Here is a 7,866-nt window from a genome sequence, read left to right as displayed (position 1 = left end):
TGTTAAAAGTGAAATAATCAGCCAGTGAAACTAGTTACTTTTATTATATTTTGGCGTAAAAAAAGCTCCTGTTTCTTGCTGGAAAGATATTTGAAAGTTAGTTTTGTTTTATTTATAAGATATTTGTTGTAGAAACTAGATTAAAAGTACTTGCTATGACTTTGAGTTTTTGCAATGTGGCCTGTTGGTTATGAGCTTTTAAGAAATATTTGCAGGAATTTTGAGCATTCCTAAATTGAAAACATCATGCTTTGGGTTATTTTTAAACAGTTTCTGGTGACGGAGAAGTCAGGCATGTCAGAATCTAGGATAAAAATACTTGGTAGTATTTTTTTGTTTTTGCAGTATGAATGTTAGGTGAAAAAGAAAAGGTGTGAACACATTTCAAAAGCACTTAAAATACTTCAAAATGAGATAAAAAATAAAGAGACTTCTGCATTCAGAAACAATTGTGTTTTGTTTTTCTTGTTGAAATGAAATGCAAGCAAATAACCTGTTCACTTCTATTATTTCAGCAATTAAGCATTACCTCTTCAGCCAGTACAGATGAGCAGCAGGTTAATTGTGTTTGAGGAGGCAGAGGAAAACTTCTGGCAGCTGCACCCCTCTTATCTTCCCCTGTACAGTCAATAAATCAATACCAAATCTAAGGAAGAGGAAGCCAGATGGCCTCCCTGCAACCTCTCCAGGCCAGGCCGCTCTCAGGGCCTCCTCGGCTACTGTAGCGCCGCTGCATGCACCGCTCCTTTGAAGGCATACACATTCAACAAGCGGCTCAATGAATGACTAAAGGGAACAAATAAGCTGTTACGACTCCGCTCAAATCAGTGTTTGTGTTTCCATCCACATCAAAGGCCGGGCCCTGTTTGATATGCGGCCCCCACACCTTGATCCGAGCTGCGTACAGGTAGAGAGGAGGAGCAGCCGGCGGAGGGCAGCGAGGGTCATGCGGCCGCCCCGCTCTCTGCCCTGGCTGGAGGGGATCTGACCCAGACGAGGGTCTGGTCGCGGTCCCGTTCCCCAGGGAGCTGTTTGTCTTACAGCCACGTTATTAATAGGCCGCACTGCAAAAATACAGGATCTTACCAAATATTTTTGGTTTTTTATAGTGCAACTGTCTTAGTACACTTGAAATAAGACAAAAACTACCTCACAAGTAACTTTTCAGCTACATATAGGAGCTTGTTTTGAGTAAATAATTCCTTAATATTGATGACCAAGTTCTGGCTCCACTTGCAGATATAGAGTAACTGATCAAATTATCAATAATGCTCAGTGGAAATTTGGGTATTTTAAAGAACAAAATGACAATAATTCATATAAATAACATTAAATAACAAAATGAAGCAAAAGAAAATCAATTCCTTTCAATAAAACAACTTATGAAACTTGAATAAAAACTGCAGGTGTGTGTGTGTCTGGTGAATTTTTGGTTAAAACATGTTTGTTTTTCATTCAGTGGGTAGAAAAATTCCAGAAATTGTGCACAGGTCAGAGCAGAGATACTTCATAATAAAATTACTGACGTAAAAGTAATTGAGTAAATGAGTAAATGTATTACTGCTATCCTTACAAGTAACTTTTGATCAAGATTTATGAGCTTCTTTTAAGTCAGTAATTCCTTAGTATTAATGAAAACGTTCTTGCTCCACTGACAGATTATTTCACTTACAACTCGGGAACATTTTGCTCTTTTCACCAAACTCAGAGCTGCTGCAGACTCTCCAAACTCTCTGATGTCAACTTGATCCATGGCACAAACTGTGCAAGGAAAACATGTTGCAATGAAATAAAAACTTCTCCTTTATTTTAAGTTAAGATCAGTCATGTAAATCAGAGCAACTTTTAGGTTTTGTTTCTCTTCGCATTGCATCTTTTACTGATGTGTCTGGAAAATACAGTATGTTCCCTAAAACATCTGACCCTATAATCCTAAAATTAAAGAGGACCAAGGACACCCCCATATCCACATGGCAAAAACACAAAATATCTTTTGAGTATTTTGATCTAGTTTCTAGTGTAAATATCTTAATATGCTTTAAATAAGACAAAACTAACTTACAAGTAACATTTCAGTAACATAGGAGCTTTTTTTAAGTGAATAAATTCCTTAATATTGATAACAAAGTATTAACACCATTTGCAGATTATTTCAGTTATAACAAGTCATTTTCACCATGTTATAAATTAAATAATCTGATAGTGAAACTAGTACTTAAAAATGAATGTAAAGTAATTATTTATTTAAGCTCCTATACTCTGTTGAAAAGTTATTTTTAAATTCATTTTGTCTTAAAGTGTACTAAGATATTTACACTAGATTTTCTCCTGTCATAAGAGAAATAATCTGCCACTTTTTCATCAATATCACTGATCGATCAGTTTGTGGACTGCAAAAACTCAAAATCTTGCCAAGTAATTTTGATCTAATTTCCTGTTAAATATCTTAGTAAACTTAAAACTTGAAAAAGCTAACTTTCAAGTAACTTTTTAGCAAGATATAGGAGCTTGTCTTAGGTAAATAATGTCTTGATATTGATTAAAAAAACAAACAAACATTATTTCACTTTCAACAAAACATTTTCCCATTTTAAAAGTGAAATAATCTGCCAATGCAACTTATTTACTAAAACAAGCTCATATTTCTCACTGACACTGAAAAGTTAGCTTTGTTTTATTGTGTGCTAACATAGAAACTGAACCAGAAATACTTGGTAACATTTTGTGTTTTTGCAGTGCGGCTTGTTGATTACACACCTTTAAGGAACATTCACAGGAATCTGAGGCGTTCCTGACTTGTTTTGGATCATATTGGTGAGAGAAGTCAGGCAGGTCAGATATCTAAACCCAGCCACTGGACTCAGGCTAAACAGTGCTGCGAGTGAATGGCTGTTCACAGAGCGGTGTGAAATGCCAGCTCTATTGCCATGTGGGAGCGGGTAGGAGGGCGTTTCTCTGGCCTTTGTTTGGCCTGAGAGCACACAGCCATTGTTCGAGGCCCAACCAGCCAGCCCCTCAGACTCTACTGTGCCCTGCTTTGTCTCGAGCAGCATGAGCATTTCCTTTGCTCGGGTCAGGGCAGGGTCGTGGCTTTGGACACCCGTCTCCCCCGTCTGTCTGCCTGAACGCAGCCGACAGCGAGGCACGTGGGGTTTCAACACGGCCACACGGACAACTTTGGGTTTTTCCTGATTAAAGCTTGAAAATGAAGCAACCATGTCTAAGATTGTCGTGGTTATGTCCCACAAAGTCTGTGTGTTTTACTGGGATTGTGAACATAAAGTAGTGCATCCCTCTTTACTCTCAAATACAAACCAATTAAATTAATTGATTTTACGTAATCAGTAAATGCATGTTTGTATTTTAGTTTCAGTACGCGACAGATGCTACGTGAGAAACTCAATCAATTTATCAGAGAACAAACAGCACAATAAAAACCAAAGAGAACGGCTTTGTTGTGACTGAAACGATTAAAAGGATTAATCCTGACAAAATCGATTAGTGAAAAAACTAAAACTGCAACTTTTTATTAGTTATATAAACTCACTAATACTTAACTAATACACTGCAAAAACACAAAATCTTACCAAGCATTTTTAGTCTAGTTTCTGCTGCAGGTACTTATAACATGGGGAAAATGTCTTGTTACAAGAGAAGTAATCTTTCAACAGAACAAGATCTTTTTTATATCAAAATTAAGGAATGATTTACTCAAAGCAAGTTCCTATATGCGGCTGAAAAGTTACTTTTAAGCAGAGTTGGGTAGTAAACAATTACATACTAGTTACCTTTATGAGTATTTTTACTACACTGCACCTTTTACTTTTACTTGAGTAATTTTATTATGAAGTATTGTTACTCTTACTTTAGTAAAATTTCTATATTTGGTACCCACTGAATGAAAAACAAACACGTTTTAACCAAAAATTCATCAGACACACAGACTCACCTGCCGTTTTTAAAGTTGTAGAATAAACTAAACTGATTTGGGAAAATGTTTATTTGGCCCATTTCTGTTATTTTGTAAAGATGTTGTTTATATAAATCATTTAGGTCTATAAAATACCAAAATTTCCATGGAGGTTTATATTCTCGATGATGTAATTTTAAAATCTTAAATAATTGCTGTTTTGATCAGTTGCTCAGAACTTTTATCAAATACCTTTTTACTCTTTCTTGAGTAACTTCAAGCAAACATATCTTAAAGTATCGCTACTTTTACTTGAGTACAACTTTACTCACCTCTTCTTCTAAGTTAGTTTTGTCTTATTTAATGTGTACTAAGATATTTCCACTAGAAACTAGACCTTGATAAGATTTTGTGTTGTTGCAGTGTAATAACTAATAAAAACTAATTAAAGCTAACTGAATTAGACAAACAAAAACAAAGTACAATAAAAAAAAAAAACAATTACAACTGGTTGCTCTGTCGATTTGGCACAACACAAAACTTAGACCACGCTTGCCTTAAAGTTATGCAGCTGTGGAAGAGAGGCCGGCTCCCTCCCCGTGTCCTCAGGCTCGCCTTATCACGGCCCGGCCATCGTGCTGATAAGAGGAGGAAAGGCCATAGGGGCCGTAAGGAGCAGCCTGCCTGATCCAGGTCAACAGAGAGGAGACTGGACTCAAAGGGGAGGCAAGGCGGACAAGAATATTATCTGATAAGAGGCGCAGCAGCCTTTTGAAGTGAGAGGAGCTACAGGGTGTCCTGCCGAGGGGACGAGCAGAATCACACAGCAGGTACAAACAAGCCAGTCCTTGGAGATCGTTCCGGGCGTATTTACACAGAGAGGATGTTTGACTCACAAACAGCAAGCGTTTTCAGTTCTTACTGCGTCTTTATAATGTTTAGCCATGATCCGTTTAGTTGTTTTTTCAGTTTTTAGTAAAATCACAGCCAATTACAGGATTTTAAAGCTTAGAAGTTACCTTTTATCCTTTCCTGAACATGTTAGGGTTGGTTTATTGGTCCATACAAAACATGTTTATTATATTTTTTTGCACAGAATAATTCTTAGATAAATTAGATTTCAGTCTGGTTAGCTAAATTGAGCTTTACGGCCTCTTATAACTTTAAATCCGAATAAGCTATGTCCCCCAACACAACGTTTACACTCACTCAAGAAAATATCTCCAAACAGATGTGCAATTGTGCAACTGTACATCTTTGAAAAGCAGAAGTAGAGCCTCCTGCACAACCAACAATAATACAACAAGTCAACAACAAAACACTTGTCCTTTCCAGCAGTCACTGTTCACAGCGGGGAAAAAACCAGCTGACCAAACGTGCTGGAACTCAACTTCGGTTGCTAGGCAACAGGTTGGCTTCACTGCGGTTGCTAGGTAGCTGCGTTAAAACATTAAAGGGTGAATAGAGGAGCGATGTTATGATGGCTTCCTGAAGGCGGAGGGTTTGAAAGAGCAAGACTTTTTAAAGAGACAGAGGCCAAATTTAAAGGTGTTAAATTACAAAGTCAGATTTATTTTAAGCCATATCTGATGTTTATGGCATTTTTAAAACAATTGAAGGAAACATAATTACTTGTTTGTGCTATAAAATGACTCCATGTGGCTGGAAAACACACAATAACTTTAACTTATTGTCAAATAAGCGCCTTTTAAAAACAGTACAAAAACACGCAAAATGTGAACTTTTCACAGTAGTTCCCCTTTAAGGCAGTTTACAACGCAACCCAACGCTGAGTTTAAGTGACTCGACCTGCTCCCACAGAAGAGGAGCTTGAGTGTCACAGTTTAGTCTGTGGCTTTCGAGCCATAAGTCACTGATCAAAAGCTTTGTCTTTTCGGGCCAGACAGGACCTGGGGGCTGCAGTGCAGGCTGCGGCCTGAACCAAATGCCTCGTTGTTCCACCCTGGGCAAGAAGCAAAGGGAGGAGGAAGCAAGCTCCTACAAATACAGAGAGTCCTTAACGATCTATCTGATGCAGAATGGTTCTGTAGAGTAAAAATCAGATCTTTACTCTCTGAAATGTAGCAAAAAATACTTTATCCCCACTGGCTTATACTAAATCAGAGTAATTATTTCTGTTTTATAAATACCAGAGTAATGAGAGTGATAAACGTTTAGATTTCTATGCCTGTAAATGACTTGATGACATCATCGCATTGCAAGCTTTTGATTGGAGGTTCATCTATGTAGGGTTGGGCTTTCATCGTATCGTTTATCATTTATTGTGACACATTTCTTACTACTGCATTTTCATTTATTTTTGTCACAATAAATTCACATTTATGATGTTTAAATACATCTAAAGCTGTTCTTGTTGTTATTTTTACTATTTTTCTGCTGTTTGTTCAGTGATAATGGATACAGTGGTATAAATACACTGCAAAAAAGAAAAAAAAGAAAATCTTACCAAGTATTTTTGTCTAGTTCCTACTGCAAATATCTTAGTAAACTTGAAATAAGACAAAACTAACTTAGAAGTAACCAGAAGGAGCTTATTATAAGTAAATAATTCCTTAATATTGATGAAAACGTTGATTATTTTACTTATAATATGGGGAAAATGAATTGTTATAAGTGAAATAATCTGCCAATGGGACTAGAACTTTCTCATTAATATTAAGGAACTATATCTTGCTCAAAATTACTTGTGAGTTAATTTTGTCTTATTTCAAGGGTACTAATATATTTGCACCAGAGACATTTTGCAGTGTAAATATCCATAAATTTGAAAATATGATTAATTGCAGTCACTGTAAGTGGTTTAGTGATACAAATCACTCTTCTTTCTGTGACTGATGCCCTAAAAAAGATTATTACAACAAATGTTTTTAAAGAGTATTATTTGTGTGTGAGCTATAGTGCCATATATAGCTCACTATATATTACCTAAAAGAGAAATAACAAATAGTTCTTTCTGTTATCACAACAGTACTACAAAATATTCTGATAAAACTTCACGTCAATATTGCAGCCACTACACATGTGAATTTATTTTAAGGCAGCAAACCACATGTTAGGTATTGGACCTCCAGCCGCCTGCTCCATCATCTGTTCAAATAATTAATAATAAAACATAATTTGTTTAAACATTTTTACTGAAAGAAACTGATTAGAAAAATATTTATTTTGCCTGATTTTGCTATTTTTTGTTTCTTGTATGAAATACCAAAATTTCCACTTAATTTTATGTTTTGGTTCATCCGATGATGCAATTTTTAAATATTAAATGATTTGATCAGTTACTCAGTACTTGAATAGACCTTTTACCAAATACTTTTTACTTTTACTAGAGTAAAATATGTTGAAGTAGTGCTACTTTTATTCATGTAATACTTGGAGACATGTCCTGTCTGCCCATAACAAACATTATTACATTTAGACAGAAAACAAACAATCATGGAGACCTGAAGCCACCAAAGTACGGTAGTGGCAGCATCATGTTGTGGGTATATTTCACTGGAAGAGGTGCTAGTGCACTAAACAATTCTGCCTATTGTTATAAGTGAAATAATCAGCCAGTGGAACTAGAACTTTTTCATCAGTAATAAAGAATTATTAACTTAAAACAAGCTCCTATTTCTTTCTGGAAAGTTATTTATGAGTTAGTTAGTCTTATTTCACATGAACAAAGATATTTGCACTAGAAATTAGATCAAAAATAAAAAATACTTGGTAAGAGTTTGTTTTGTTCGTAGGAATGGGCCAAAACTGCAGCAAACTATTGTGAAAAGCTTGTGGAAAGAAATCCAGATCACAAAGCTTTACAGGCAAATCTATTAAATACATGTAAACTTTTGAAATGGAAGAACATATAAAGCAAATTATTTGTCTATTTATTCAGATATGCAGAAAAATAGCAATAAATTTGATAACCTGAAATTTGACTTTCCTTTTTA

This window comes from Poecilia reticulata, chromosome 10 (assembly GCF_904066995.2).
Source record: "Poecilia reticulata chromosome 10, P_reticulata-male-v2, whole genome shotgun sequence".
In the NCBI taxonomy this organism is placed as follows: domain Eukaryota; kingdom Metazoa; phylum Chordata; class Actinopteri; order Cyprinodontiformes; family Poeciliidae; genus Poecilia; species Poecilia reticulata.
Note: the sequence above shows the minus strand (reverse complement) of the source record.